The 15669-nt window shown below is 43.9% G+C and overlaps 1 long non-coding RNA gene across 8 annotated transcripts in view; it reads right to left on the bottom strand.

Annotated features, from left to right (window-relative positions):
- Positions 1-10419: 10419 nt before the first annotated feature.
- LOC130258382 (uncharacterized) overlaps positions 10420-15669 on the bottom strand; it is an 83302-nt gene continuing 78052 nt past the window's right edge. For 7 of the 8 annotated variants that reach the window (XR_008841496.1, XR_008841495.1, XR_008841497.1 and 4 more), the window contains 3 exons: positions 13314-13403; positions 12601-12781; positions 10420-11219 (listed from right to left, as the gene is read on the bottom strand). This is a non-coding gene — a long non-coding RNA (uncharacterized LOC130258382). The remainder of the gene's footprint in view (positions 11220-12600; positions 12782-13313; positions 13404-15669) is intronic. The other variant, XR_008841500.1, reaches the window with a different exon arrangement.

Here is a 15669-nt window from a genome sequence, read left to right as displayed (position 1 = left end):
CCAGAAAAGGATTCAGGTGCTTGCAGCTTTGCCATTTTTCACGTGGTTTTCCACTTGAAGTTCAATCATAAAATAGCATTCACAAGAAATGTGCCTTTCCATCTGCAGAGACTGGAGGTATGTGATGTCTGGACCTGTAAAGACATAGCCATGGGAGCTGAAGGTACAGAATATTCACAATTTTCCCTTGGTTTTAGTGAAGGCCATGGTTGTTTTGGAAAGCTCAGCCCTGGAACAAAAGATATATTCACTTTGTTGATTGATTTTCCCTGGACAGCATGCTCTCAGTGGATTCTGAGCTCTAGAAGGGTTTATCCATTTTCAGGGATTTCAGCCCAAGTCCTTGGCTGCATTAGTGCTCCATCAGCACATGCAATCACAGCATGATTGATTGGGCTGTCCACTGGCTGACTCCCACACAGACAGCATGGATCAGGCTCTGAGCAGGTATTAGCTCAGATACTCAAACCTTGTGCTTACCACCCAAATCTGCTGCTTTGTCACCATTTGAGTGCTGTTTATGGATGATATTGAGCTTTATACTTGCTCCAGCCCAACTCCTACACTCTTAGATATCCTGAGATTTTCTCCAGCCTGGCTCTCAGGCCACAGGTTCAGCAGCATCAAACCAGCCCTGGAGGGACACAGCCTCCTTCCACTTCTCCTTCCTCTTCTCCTTCCACTTCTCCCACCCTGTGCCTGCTTCCACACGATGGGGAGGGAATCACATGCTTTGTGTCTTCTGCACTGAGTGATTTTTTTTTTTTTTTTTTGTGCAGATTGATAAAACCCAGCCTTAACTGAGACCAGGGCTGCCTGATGTCTGACCACAGCATGGGCAGAGCACCCATGGCTGCATCCATCCATTCATGCACACAGCATTTCACAGCAAAGGCAAATCCAAGCACCTTGTGCCCACTGTGCTGATGGATACGACCCTGCTTTGCCCAGCTCACCTTACACACAGTCATGAAAGCTCCCTTAATAAGCAAGTTTTTATTTCTGGAAATGCTACAAGAATGTTTTGTTGGTTTTTTTTCCCCCTACAATCAAAAGAGGCATCTCCTCTAGAAACCACAAAAACTTCCTCGGTAACTCCCTGAGCCCTACATCAACTTTATTGCATTCTTGCTGGCATGGGGAAGGAATGAAAATGGGTGATGGCAAGATATCTGCATGTTTTCTCCTCCCTGCTTTTGATGACTCAGACATTTGAGAAGAACAACAAGAAGCAGCAGACAGCATAACCAAACCAATCATGCTGAAATCCAACTGTATGGCTTGCACAGATCACTTCCAAGGCTATCATTCTTACTGTTTATGTTGCATCACAGAACAGCTGGAAAAACTGTAAACTCCTCAGCTTTGCTAAGTGTATAGAAAGTTAGTCGTTCCACTAAAGAACGTTACACAGAGTCACAGACTTTCTTTTTTTAAGGCTCAAAAAAAAAAAAAAAAAAAAAAAAGAAGAAAAAGAAAGAATGCGGGGGAGGAAACCCTCTTTTTTTTTTTTTTTTTCTTTTTTGGTTGGGGCTGTTGCAAAGGTACAGACTTGTTTAAAAGAAAAAAAAAAAAAAAGAAAAAGAAATGCTGATGACTGCTAAATCTAATTGCCAAAAATGTGCTTTCTGTTAATAAAGTCCTAATGAGGTAAGTAGGGAAAAGGACTGTGTCTTATTTCTTGCTCATGAAAAAAGAGAGAGGAAGAAAAGCAATAAACAGTGTAGCTGATTCTGTGGGGTGCAGATAATGGAATGACCTACTGGTCAAAGCTTTAGAGCCATCAGTACTGCACTATGAGCCTTCTCATTTTTGCTAAGGAAATAAATTTACTTCCAAATAACAGAAGTGAGGTATTACCCAGACTCCAGTGAGAGCACAGCACATACACAAATGCTTTCCCAAAATTGCTGAGTGCCTTCTGATGTGTTAGGAGAGATTGGAGTGTGAAGAGAGGAAAGCGATGAAAATGCAGGTGAGGGACGGGCACATTTTCTCATTTCCTGGCCACAGTCTATTCCCAGCAGCTCCAGTGAAATATGTTGCCTTCTCTCCTGTGGGACTAATGCAGCCACAACAGAAATCAAAAGGCACCTGGACTAGACAGCAAATCCTAAATCTTTATATAGCCAAGGAATTCCCTTGGGGAAGGAGATTGGAGCCTTCCACTTAGCATTTACAGTACTTGTGTCACATCCCAGGAGCTGGGGGCAGAAGTTCTGCTGAAGGTGTCTGTAGGTAAATTCCATGGCTCTGAAGGCCCTGTTAATTTTTAAGAGCCCACAAAGGGCAGAGTGTTTTGGAGAGGTGGGACCAGAGGTTGCTTTAGGCAAGTGGGGATAAAAGAGGAGAAAGTAGTAGGCCTACTTTGGTGACTGTTAGAAACTGTACTAGATGGAAAATGCAGCAGTAAATATCACATTGTGCCTTAACTCCAACAGCCCAGGGCTCAGTAGCCACTGCAGGTTTGTGCACTGCAAGGATGACCTTCTGCTCACAAGTAGTTTTGCTTCTGAGTGGCCCAAAACACACCTGCAGACCCATCCTGCTTTCACCAGCACTTGGGCACTTTAAACAGCTTGTAAGTGGCATATTGTTGTCTCTGGATATGGCTGGAGAGAGAAAGGCCAAGTTCTAGACCCTCCAAGCCAAGCCACACACTCCAACCATCCACATCCCCTCCTCACCAGGCTGCCCTCACTTCATCCGTGCACAGTAAACAGGAGCTTAGTGTTTTGTTTAAAGGCTATTCCTAGAATTAGGAACTTAAACTAGCCCAGGTCTTTTAAACATTTTTTTTTTTATAATTTCTCAAATAAATGCTTTTAAAGCAGTTTACTAGGGTGGCTTCAGATTTCGTTACTTATTCCTATTTTTGTTTTGGCATTCACCAGCATTTGTGGGACGTGTGTGTCTGATCTCCTGCTTGGGGATTTGACCCCATAAAACAGGGCAGAAGGACAGATTTGCCATATGTTTTTGTAGCAGACAAGAAGAATTGCTAACAACAGAGCAGACAAGCTCTGGGGTCTGAGCCTGGCAGATCCTGGAGGCAGAATGGGAGGAAGAGGAGATGGGAGGAAGGTTTCCCCCAGGCCAGCCACTCTCCCTCTGTACTGCTGACTGTAAGGAATACAGGGGACAGGAAATGCTGACAAGAGAATAAGCAGCTAGATATAAATTAATCCTGGAACCATCTCAAGTCCTGTGCTGTTCATAATTACCTATCATTTTGCTGGGCCAAACATTGGCTCCTCCAGCAGTCCCCAGTCCATTACCTGCCATGTAATGCCCTGCTGTAATTTCCTCATCTGTGCTGCAACGTTCCACCATGCTTTGATATTCTGGAAAGACCAGGAAGGCGCTGAAGTTTGGGATTAGCAAACATCCTCAGGCATGATGTAGGATCTCCAGCACCAGCACATGTTCCAGCATCTGAATCCAATAATGGTGTTTCAAAATTTGGGAAAGGCAGTGAGGTGATTCCTTGCTCTTTCAGGCGTCAGTGCCTGGGTTGGGAGAGCTGTTTGAAGCAGGGCAGGCTGGAAACATTTGTTGTGTCAGCTACAGCTGCTCTGCTAAAGGAGCATCACACATCCTGCTGTCCAGGCATCCCTATCCTAAGGAATGGCATGTTCCTTAATATAGAAATCCACTCTGGAGAGAAAGCCATTGGCCCTGAGCAGTGCTGCCCCAAAGAGGCATCATTCTGACTGTGTATCTGCATGTCTTGTGTTTTTCTTTTAAACACTGCACATGAAATAATGAAACAGGTATGATTTCCAAACAGTGGCTTATATGGCCTGATTAGGGGCTGAGGAGCATTGCTGCAGCACAATGAGATTTAGGATTCTGCTGCTCCCCACTGACATGTTTGCCAATGCCCTGGCATACCTGCAATAATTACAGCAGGAGCAGAGTCCTGTTTGCCTAAATAAACCTGAGCAACAGTATCTAAAACATGAAAAAAGACAAATTGCACAAATCCTTTAGCCAGAGAGTTCAGCATCCCCTGCATTATAAGAAGATCCTTGAGATCCACCATATTAATCATAAATGTGAGTATTTCTGTCTGAGCAGAGAAGGTGCCCTTGGCTGAGCTCTGGCTGAAATTGAATGTGTTGCCTCAGACCAGGGTAATGTCTGTTTATAAGGCTCAGATGAAAGAGAGGTAAGCAGCTCTCCAATTTTTGGATAAACAGCTGCAAGGAAAACACAAGAAAAACCAGTTTTGTTTTGCTTTTGACTAATTTGTATTTGCTGAGAGCATGGGGTTTGTTCCTGTTGTTGCAGCTGGAAATTTCAAGGCGGCTGCAAGGTAAAAACCGAAATTGTACAAGCAATTAGCCCATGGTAATGTCTAATCACTGCTGGCATCTAAAAAAAATGTGAAACAGCAGGGATGTTTAGCTTTGAAAACCAACTACTGCACAGATGCAAGAACTATGTTTATTGAGGAAGTTTTCCTTGGCATATTGATGTGAATTTTAAAAAATTGGCTCTAAATATGCCAACATAAAGACCACAGAGCTATGGAAAGAAGTGTTATTTTTCATCACATGAACATTTGGGTGTAATTCCTAGGAACCTCATTCACACAAATCAAACAGTTTCTAAGGGCTAGTATCCACCAGATCAGGTAAAAATTATTTATTTTCGGCTGTTCTTAGTAGTCTCAAGTTCATGCTCTTCTTTAAGAACAATGATTTCCAATGGAATCCTGCATCCTTTGCACAGGCTCTGTGTGTGAGCAGGGGCCAGCCCAGCAGGAGAGGTCACAATCCAGCAATCTGTGCTGGACCCAGCAGCACACAGGAGCCTAAAGGAGGTGTGTGTGCCAACACCTACAGTGAGAAGCTGAAATAAATTAAAAATAACCCTAAGAGTCATGTCTGGAGCTAGGGCTCAGCTTGGTGGGAGGCCCCCAGCCAGGGGGACTGTCTTGCCTGCCCAGCCCTGATGAGCTGGGTAGAAAAAAGCACCCGTTTCCTTTCACACATTTGGTGCTTCATCACTGATGTGCCATCTCCTGTTGAGCACTGGGGCTGGTGCCAACCTCAGCACATGAAAGAGCTCTCCCTGATGCATGGGTAGGGCCCTGCTGTTATTGCTTGCAAAATTATGGCATGTTGCTCTCTCCAGAAGTGCATCCCAGAGATTTGTTCTGGGATCCAGAGGTGCAGCAGTTGACTGCACATTTCTCAAAATTTGCTGCAAGCTTGACTGATGGAAAGCATCAAAAGAAATAGTGAATTTGTAATTACGCACCCAGAAAACCATGCATTAGTATTCAGAGGGTACATAACTGTAATGGTTTTGGAAGCAAAAGCAATAAGAGACTCCAAGTTAGCAATACAATATAATAGGGGAAAAAAAGAAACTTAAAATACATGCAATAGTACAAAAGAAATAAACCACTGACAGAGTCAGAATACAACCCCACTAGATAGGGTGGTGGTAGCAGTCCAGATGAAGTGGTCTTCTTGAAACAGTGATCCTGCTGGTGCTCAGGGGTGCTGGGCTCCCTGTGTCACACCACAGACAGGATGAGAGGATGGCATCTCTGCAGCCTGCTCAGCCAACAGAGGCTGAACTGTGGCTGTTTTCAAGGAGCTTCATGCAGCCAGATAGTGCTCCTAAAGCTCCACCCCACGCAGGTGAGCTATGGGTTTCTCCCCTGCGGTAATTTATACTCTTTGGGCAGGTGAGACATCTCAGTAATTGGGTTCAGCTTGGATGGGATGTGTAGGGAGCAGCCTAGACCCAGCTGGTTTCTCCTGCAGAATGAACTGGGCCCTGCCTCAGTGTCACTCTATGATCCTGGGGAGGAGGTGTTTCCAAATGTGCCTTTGGAGCCCTCCCACCTCCCCTGGGGCAAGAGATGCACAGGGACAAGAGCTGCCCCTCCCTTCTGTGCCCCAGGGGAGAAGTGTTGGTCACACTCACACTTCCCAGCCGCTGCAGCAGATGCAGCTGGATATTGGCTTGTACATCCACTCATGCACCCAGTGCACATCCCAGGGGAGATCTAAGATCTGTGCAAAGTATCCCCAGGTGGGAACTGACCAGGGGCTGGGACATCATCTGTTCCCAGAGCAAGCAAGTGGTCAAGTGATTGGTTGGGTGAGATCCATCCAGTCACTAGTAGTCTGGGTTAAAAAAATAAGAAGTGCCTGGGTTTTCACAGATTGCTTCCTCATAGTCGAAATGGGTCATTTCTTGAGCTTATTGCAAAATTTAATTAAAATAGTTTTAAACTTTTTTTTTTTTTTTTTTTTTTTAATTTTACAGCTCCCATTTCTGCCTTCTGGGATTTTATTGGCTCAGCTCTCTTTTTTTATTATTTTCATTACATATTTCTATCCTTCTCCATCAACTATCACATTTTTTTTTACGACACAATAAAGCTGAAAGTGGGCTTTGACCCATGCATGTCATGCCTTTGTTAGCAAAATAAAACTGGAAAAGCATCCTTCAAAGAGATTGTATAAAGGGCTACTATGTATATAGTACTAACTTCCTTTAATCCACAGCAGAGCACTTTTTCAAAGCCAAGAAAAGGAGATGCAGACTTCAGTACTTTTAGCATAATTCCCCAGCATCACAAAAATCACAGAAGAAAACTCCAGCCCCTGCAAACACCAGCCTGGAAACACAGGAAGGCGAATCTGACAAATCTGATGGGGTTTTGCTGAGCAAGTCAAACGTGCAGGTTCAAGGTTGGCTGAGCATCAGTATTATGTTCCAGTCTACCTCTGCTGTCATGTATTTAATCTCCAGTAATTAAACTTCTAAATGAATTCGTTTCACAAGAGCCACGGTGCATGGAGTGAATCGGCGAGTAAATTTTCCTGACCTCGGAACCACCTCTGGATCAGGGTGAGCTCTGCCTGTGCACAGCCTAAGGAGCAGATAGAGATGTAACTGTCAGAATAAGGGCAAAACTAAAAGAAAGAATACAAAGAGCTCCCTTGGCTCCAGGTTTTCAAGTTCTTTCCTGTTACTAAAAAAATATTTTTAGAACACATGCTCACATATTGTTTTGCTGCAGCCCCTGGTTTAAAAAAGTAAAAAAATGTAAGTAAGCTGATTAGAAACTTCTGATTAGAGGTGAAACAAATCACTGATAACATCTGGGTACAAAGTGAGAATTCACAGCATGGTAGGCATGGAACTCTTGACACATGGATTGTTTGCTTTGGTGAGATGAAATGAGTTATTCCATGGTTAAACCCAATGCAGACAGGTAAGGGCAGGGACTGTGTGTCATGCACCTCCAGAAAAGAGGGGCCCTGCATGGCTTGGTCTTTTGAAGAGTCAGAGCTGTAGACAGGCTGTGGAGCAGAAAGGGCAAAGCTTCCACCAGTGGTGCAGAATGGCAAACCCAAAAATTTCCCCTCAAATTTCCAGGAAATCAGCATCATGTGACAAGCAAGGCCACGTAGTGCTAATGCCTTATGCTTCAATTTTTATCCATTCCATATGTTCCTTTCTTGAAGCCTAGAAACTCAGTTATCATTTATCAGCGTTTTCATATTTCATTTCTGGACACTGCTGCCCATGAATTATCCATCCTTTTCATCTTGCTGAAGAGTTGAACTCTTTGAACTGTGCTCTGCAGCTCTGGTTCAGTTTTACCATTCATTCATCAGCGTGAAGTTAAACAATTACTAAACAACTTGGGTAGCTGGCAAGCTGAGGAAGCAGGATCCATTTCTGCCCGGGGGGAAGAAAGACTCGGTAAAATAGCGTGGCCTTTGTCTTGCATCTCATAGGTGATGCCATTGATGTGAAGGCTCTATCACATTGTGTGCCAAGCCACTTGAGCTGGTTTCAGGTTGCAGCTCCCCCCGGGCTGTTTCCACTCAGTATTTAAGATATCCAGACCTGCTCCCTGCCCACTCCCAGCCCGGACAGTGCTGACTCAGCTCCCTAGTTTTGGCAAGCTGAAGCAGAGAGTGGAGCTGCACTCCCTGCCTCGTTATTGCCATTTTATCAATGCTCACTCCTCCTAACGCTGTGGAGCACATGGCAGAGCAATGAGCAAATGGCATGTTTCCCTGAGGTGAGCAGACAGCACTGAAGTGACTGTAAAACACAGCACACAGACAGGGTCAATGCACTGAGCACATCTGCAGCAGGGCTTTAGCTCATGGCCACAGAGCTGCTGATCACCTCTCTGCAAGGAAAAGGACTCTGAGATGCAGTTCTGTTTCCCACACATCAGGAACATCAGGACTGTGGGGTCTGATCTGGGTCATGTGCTACTGTTTTGGTTTTAGATTTATCTCAACATTTCCCACTAGGAAACAGGGTACAAACAACAGTGATCTTTGCTTTGCTTTGTAGATCTTTATGTTCTCCCCCAATCCCGTTTATTTTACATTGTTATTTTGCACTGTAATTCATATTTCTGGCTTTTTTGCACTGTGCTGACACAAAATATCAAGGAGGTTTTTTTTTTTTTTTATTTTTTTTTAAGAGATACCTAGTGGAAAGACCATAGCAAACTACAGCATTAAGGGTTATGGCTGAACTCAATGATCTCAGAGGTCTGTTCCAACATTAATGACTCTGTGATTCTATTCTATGACTACTGCTGGATGATTGGGCTGAGCAGAACAGCAGAAATGGAGTGTGAAAAGGGGCCAGTCTGCCAGCAGCCCCTCCACAGGCATGGTGAGGAGGCAGGGCTCAGAAAGCAGGATTTGAGGTCTGGCCTGAGGATGCTGTCCAGACCTTGTGCTTTTGAGGAGATGGGAACAGGGTCTGCTGGGAAGAGTTTAGGATTTTGTTGATTTAACCCTCTCAAGCTGTTTAAAAATAACATTTCCTGTGCTTAAAACATATCTCTGCTATTCCTGTGTCCCATGGTTTTTTATCACTCTTTTTTTTCTTTTTCTTTTTTTTTTTTTTTTTTTTTTTTTTTTTTTTCCCCTGGTTAATGAGCTCTCACAAAATGCCTGGAGGCATGTAACTACTCTAGCATGAAGTTTTGGGTTTAAGGAACAGGACCTTGGGGCCCTTCTGCCCAGGAAAAATGCCAAATGGAGGATTTTACCTTAAAGGGCACCCAGAGGATCCAGAGATGAAAACAGCATCACTTACCAGATTGGGTTTTTCCAGCAAAAGCTGCTGGAGAAGCTGGGCAATGCTGGAAAAACTCAGCTTGTCAGATGGGAAACTGCTCTTGGGGTATTCATGTCAAACACATCACACAGAGTAGGGCAACAGATTCTGCAAAGATTTTATTATAGCAGGCTGAGTCTGGAAATTTAAAAGGTCATAAGGAAAATGCCTTAATTTTTCAGGCCATTACTAAAGGACTTAATCAAAATTCTCTGCAAAGAGCCTGAAAGCACCAAGAAATCCATCACCTTAACTCTTTGAGCTGGGCCTATTAATCATCAAAATCAAAACAGTCTTTTTAATTTAAAAAATAACACATGCAAGTACTCATCTCAGTGCAAGAGGCTCAGGTTCAAGTCTTTTTTCTGCTCATTACAGTGTTTTGGATTTTTTTATTTTTTTCCTCCCTCCTGCTGGAATTGCTTAATTTGTATAAAAAGTGAAGCATTCATCAGGACAGAGCTCCTGCCAGTCTGATCTGGTTGCTGGGAGGTGGGAACACCCCTGCAGGTCTGCAAGGCAGGGTCCTTTCATTTCAGGGGAGTGTCTGAGTGCTCGTCTGCCCTGTCACCCCCCACTGCTCACTGCCTGTCTGTGCCAAAAATCTGTCCCCAGGAGTCCTTCCCATCCCAGCCCTGCCAGCCTGGCACGTTCCTGTGGCTCTGCATGGAGCAATGAGGAGCTCCAGGTGAAATCAGCACTAAAACAATGGTGATTTCATCCCATTTTACATGCAAGCTCCAAGGCATCTTGAACTTGGAGTATCTGCTAAAAGTAGGTGTGCCCATTATTATTTTAGTTAGTATCACGCATCAGAAATTGCAGCAAAATAGGCTTATTGTGTTTTCTTGCCCCATCCAATGTATTTTTATTGTTTATTTTGATTTTAGGAAAGAAACACTAGAGGAAAATTCACCAAATTAAATGTTTGCCAATGTTTTCACAGAAATATTTGCCACTGGAGGTCAGCTCCACATTTCCAAGAGTAATTTAATAACCCAAATGTATTATATCAAAAATCCCTCTGGACTCCTTACAGACTAGAGAGATGTTCATAGGTCATTTTAAGAACATCAACATATACTTTGAAGATAACTCCAGAATCCCCTCTGTGCTATAGATTATTGTTGGACAAATTGTCCCTGAATCTATTTATTTGTATATATTTCTTCTTTGCAGTGTTATGAGAAAGCATTGGCTTATCTAGCTAAAAGTGTCTTGCTGTAGTTACACAACTGCACTGATGTTTGGCAGAGTAGGCAATACTGACTGAGAAAACAATGGAACAGATGAAAAGTTACCTAGGAAAGATTTATTTACTCAAAATAGTTTAGTGCAACTCTGCAGTTTAAAACCACTCTAATATCAAAACAGATGCTATAAATGATTTCACTCAATCCCGCTGCCCAGAATGCCTGAAATGATGATCTGTGCATTCCTTGAATGCCTTCTGCATCTTTCAATGTGCACATTTTTCTTTTCTTTCAAATGGAAAAAGGAAATTTCGCCCATGTATTCTCAAAAAAATTGACAAACTTTAGACAAAAAGCCATTCAAGTCAAAATGCTGGCTGGATTAATCAACCTTCAGGTTACACTGGCCAGCAGGCAGGCAGGAACACAGAATCCTCCCTGGAAATGCTCAAACCAGGTCCTTTTTTGGCCAGTCCAGGTGGTTTTTGGCCAGTCCAGGTGGTTTTTTGGCCGGTCCAGGTGTTTTTTTGGCCGATCCAGGTGTTTTTTTGGCCGGTCCAGGTGGTTTTTTGGCCAGTCCAGGTGGTTTTTGGCCAGTCCAGGTGGTTTTTTGGCCAGTCCAGGTTCTCCTGGCTCGGTGAGGCTGATGTTGGCCCAGGAGCAGCACCACTGGCCTGGCACTCAGGGCCCCCCAGTCTGTTTCAGCAGAACCACACTCACAACCCAGCCAGCAGTGGGGACCAGGGGGCTCAGGCCAGGCTGGATGTGCAGCATCAATTCAGTGCACACAGAATGGATGTGCTGCACATGGAGAAAAGCTGGGCTTTGGGCAGTCAGAGGCACATCCTTCCTTCCAGGCATCTCCTCGTGCCCTGCAGGCACAGTCTGTCTGCCTGTCTGACACAATACAGAGAGCAAATTTAAGCAAGCCAATAAATAATATCTTCTAAGCTTTTTGCTTCATGGTGAGGTTTTCAGCAGGCAGCGCTATGCACAGAAGGTTTCCTGTTCTGGCCAGGCAGAACTTCCCAGCTTGCTGAGCAGCAAAACCTCCAGCTCCATCCTGGGTGCTGTATGGAGAGAGCAGGGCAGCAGGCCAGCTCTGACTGAGTGACCCAGCAGGAGTGTGAGTGAGGAAAACCCTGACCTAACTCATTTTGTTGTTCAGTCAGAGTATCCAGGCAGCTGCTGTCCATCCTTCCTCATACCTACAACATGACTTCAGAGTCACAGCTCATTCTCTTGCCTGATCCCAGAGCAACATACATGCTTAAGCACATCTAATAAATATTTCTCCTAGCTCAGGGAAGACTAACATTTATTCTTGCGTTAGGAAAAGATTATACCCTCTAAATATACCCTTGCATTGCTCTGGCTGTATGCAGCTGGTGTGGGAGGAACAGATCCCCATGCATCTCTCAGGGAGCATCTGAAGTGCTGGGTTTTCCTCTGGCTTCTTTCCTTCTGGGTTCTTTTTTTTATTAGTGTTATTCCAGCCAGATTCTGCAGACATCTCATCCCAAGCCAGCTGCATACAGCCAGAGCAATGCTGGGTACACTTAGAGGGTATAACGTTTTCTTAAAGCAAGAATAAATGTTAGTCTGCTAACTGGTGATCTGGGCAGAGCTGCTTTGCTGCTGAGCTTGAGCTTTGCAGCAAGGCAAGGACAAGGCAAGCTTTTCTGGGGGAAGATTGGAAAGTGTTTGTGTCCCTGGATAGTCTGTGGAAGTGTGTGGGTGTTTCTGCTTGCTCTGTTCCACAGAATGCTTAGGCACATGTGTAACCAGAAGGACGTCCAGAAGGAGTCCTGCAGAGACAGACACTTCCAGCCTCCCAGCTGCAGCAGGATCCAAACAGTTTTCCACGAAATCTCAATTGCTTTTCTTTTGTTCCAGCCACAAAAATAGCTTTCATTCTGGCAAGTCACTGCCCATGTGCAGCTGAATTAAACTCATTTTGAAGTACAGCATGTCCTCTCCCTCACAACAAAAAATACCCCAAATACAGGTAAGAGATCTTGCACTACTGAATATTACCTGGCTACTAATGTGAAAAAAGAATTAATTAAATGCCCAAAAGTTTTGAGAAAGTTTGTGCAAAAGCAACATCATACCACAGCTAATTTACAGCAATTTCACTTTACATTCCTTGGCCAGCTCTGCTCATTGAATAATTAAATGGCCAGATGACACACAATCAGACTCAGAAGCCTTGAATGTGAATGAATATCAGTTTCCCAATTCTGAAAGGAATTTAATAATGAAAACTTCCACCTACTATCCAGTTTACCATATTCTGGAGAAAGCTGAAAAGCTGTGATATCCATGAGATCATCTTCTTGGTACTTCTTCCAGAACAGAAGGGAACCTGAGCAATTGCCTCATGGGGGAACAGGATTTGGGATGAAACCCCCCCCCTCTTCTCATCTTCACAAAATGAGGCTTTCTGACTGGGATTCCTATGTCATTAAAACAGACACATCATTAAACCAGACACTTCATTAAATTTGGAAACACATTTAGAACAGAGAGTGGAATAACTTTTAGAACTATGAAGAAAACAATGACAATTGTAGCAAAAGAAACATTTCCCACCTAACATTATTCAGTATGCATAGAATATCTAGTATTTAATTTGCATTGTACACAGTGCCTTGTGCTGTACAAAGACACTGTGTTTCTCAGCATATAAACATTTAATTGCAATGATGTCTCACATTTCAGCTGCAAAGCTAGACACATATGTTTTCTGAATGTGTCAAATAAGCAAGACACCAACTAGCCTTGGTGTATTGAGAAGAATGTGTTTAAACCACATGCCAAAGTAAACAGGAAAACTAAACTATTGGTTGGGGTGTGTTTTTGTTTGTTGTGGGGTTTTGTTGGTAATTTTTAAGCATCCCAATATTTTATTGGAATCCTAATACATATTAAAATGAATATATATGAAAAAAACATTGATTCATCTACAGAATGAATTCACACACCCACCTGAAAAGACACTTGAAATTTTGAAGAGTGTCAAAGTGCCACTTTGCTCACATGTATTTTCCTTCTCCTGTTTATGAATCCAGAATGTTCCTAAATAAGTGACAGACTTAGTTAGACTAAGTTTTAAAGTGAAACTGCAGCAGAGACCCTGTTTTGTAGAGAAATCCATCCTCCAGAGAAGAAGGCCTGAGGCAGCTGCAGGAATTTAAACTTTTTGTCAAGGGGCTCCATGCAGATGAACAATCAGGACAAAATGTGGAGGAATTCCTCACTCAAGGCAATAATCCCCATCTGCAAAATTGTTGAACAAGGAAAACTGAAAGTTTCCTTGATAAATTTGCATTTCATGAGTAGAGGACCATTCACTTTATTCATTCTGCTGTATCATGTCTGATCATACCTTCTGGGACTTCTTTAAAGTACCTACAGAATTAAAGCCCAAACCCATGGATTGTAGAGCCAGTGTGAGGGAGATGGTGAGAAAAGCATCACCCCCAAACAGCAGCCCAGGCTTGTGCCAGATGAATGTCTGCATCACCATGGCTTGATGTAAACAGAACAGAAATTTCCTGTCTTGGATCAGGGGATGGGGGATTTGACATGTAAATAAGGAGAGGATGAAAGGGTAAAGCCCCTGAGTACACACAACAACAGGCCCCTGAGTAATGAGCCCAAGTTAGAAATGCCACTGGAGACTCACACTTGCAGGGAATTGCTTCCAAAAGCAATTTGTCCTGAGCACACCCTGGGACTGCCCTATGAAGGAGAAAACCTTGTCTTCCAGGCATTGCAAGGAATGAACAGGCTGGGATTTAATTCAGGTGCTGGCTGGTGATGAATCTGTGCTCACCTACCAGCTGTGCCTGTTTACAGGGCAGCTGCTCTGCTCAAACACAGCAGGGTGATGCTGCAGTTTGTGCTGTGGGCCAGCAAAACTGATGGGAGACTTTCCTGCCTGCCCATCATCCACCCCTGGAAGATCAGTCTGCTTTCAAAGATGCATTGGTGCCTGTTAAGGTACTGCCTCAGACACAGAGGCAGGGTAATCCTGGCAAGAGGTCTTAACATGGTTTGGGTAAGGCTGTTGTGATGGGCACCATCCAGAGCACCTGGCAGGAGATAACATCCAGACTTTTGGCTGAAAGATGGACTCACAGAGAGGGCCCAAGGGAGAGAAGGGAGCTCAGGACCTCTCCACCAGCATTCCAGCACAAGGAGGCAGAAGTGCAAGACAATCTCTTTGAATTAGGATATTAGCTGGACTGGGATAGATGAGGATTGTTGCTGCAGAGAAAACCAACATCCACTGCTCTGAATGTGCAATACCATGAGGATCCCCATGGCTGGGATTGTCTGAAGCCTGCTCTTAGGCTTCTTGCTGTCAGATTCCACTTGAAAACTGTGTTTCTTTCTCACTTTGTGGAAGCAGCATCTGTCTGCTGGGAGGAGAGGGCTATGCATAATTAAGTGCAAATAGTGTTCTCATGATGCAATGCAGACTCATCTAATACTTCCCAGGTACCCCATCCCAAACAACTTGGCAGGGATTTACCAGTTGTGAGGCTGGGATTTGAGAACAGCAGTAAACTTGTGTGGTCCTGCAGAAGAGCTCCTGACACACAGTGCTCTGATCCTGCCCTTGGGAACAGCTGTGCAAGTCCACACTTATGGCTGGGCTGGTATTTTGAAGGGAAGCTTGGTTTAGTTTATGTGCTTTTCCTCCTTTTCCCTTACAACAGCCTTCACTTTAAACCCAAGATCTCTACACTGAGCACAGGGGGACAGTGCTGTCAAGCCACTGCAAGTGGCTGCTTTGTGTAATGTTCAAGAGACTCAGCATAGAAGACTAAAAAACCCCCATAAATAATCCCTATGGAAAGTGTGGGGGAGTGCAGTAAATTATGTCAAAATGCAGGAGGGCCATTGAAGAGCAGCTGACTGGTTTTGCTGGTTGTAGTTGTGCTGGAATGAAGAGAGAGTGAACTGTCACCAGGGCTGTGAGACAAGGGATGTGGCTCCTGAGTATGCAAGGAGATCAAGAACATGCAATTGTGTGATTTCCATCTCTCCCAGCCCTGACATTTCCCCTCTGCCACAAGCACATTGGGTAAGATAAGCTCACTTTTTTAGCAAATGCTCAGTTGATGAATGTCAGCTGTTTATCTCAAAATTCTTGCCTTTTAGCTGGACCCCAAAGCGTTTTTCACTTCAGCAAAGGGAATTGAGATATTTATTTATTTATTTATTTATTTATTTATTTATTTATTTATTTATTTATATTAGTAAAAGTACAAGTCAGAACTTTCCCTCATGATTGCTCATCCCAGACTAAGTTCTTGCTATCACTGGCTCAGCC

The sequence above is a fragment of the Oenanthe melanoleuca genome, chromosome 12 (genome assembly GCF_029582105.1).
Source record: "Oenanthe melanoleuca isolate GR-GAL-2019-014 chromosome 12, OMel1.0, whole genome shotgun sequence".
Taxonomy (NCBI): domain Eukaryota; kingdom Metazoa; phylum Chordata; class Aves; order Passeriformes; family Muscicapidae; genus Oenanthe; species Oenanthe melanoleuca.
The sequence above is the reverse complement of the archived record's forward strand: the minus strand, read 5'-3'. Positions and strand labels throughout refer to the sequence as shown.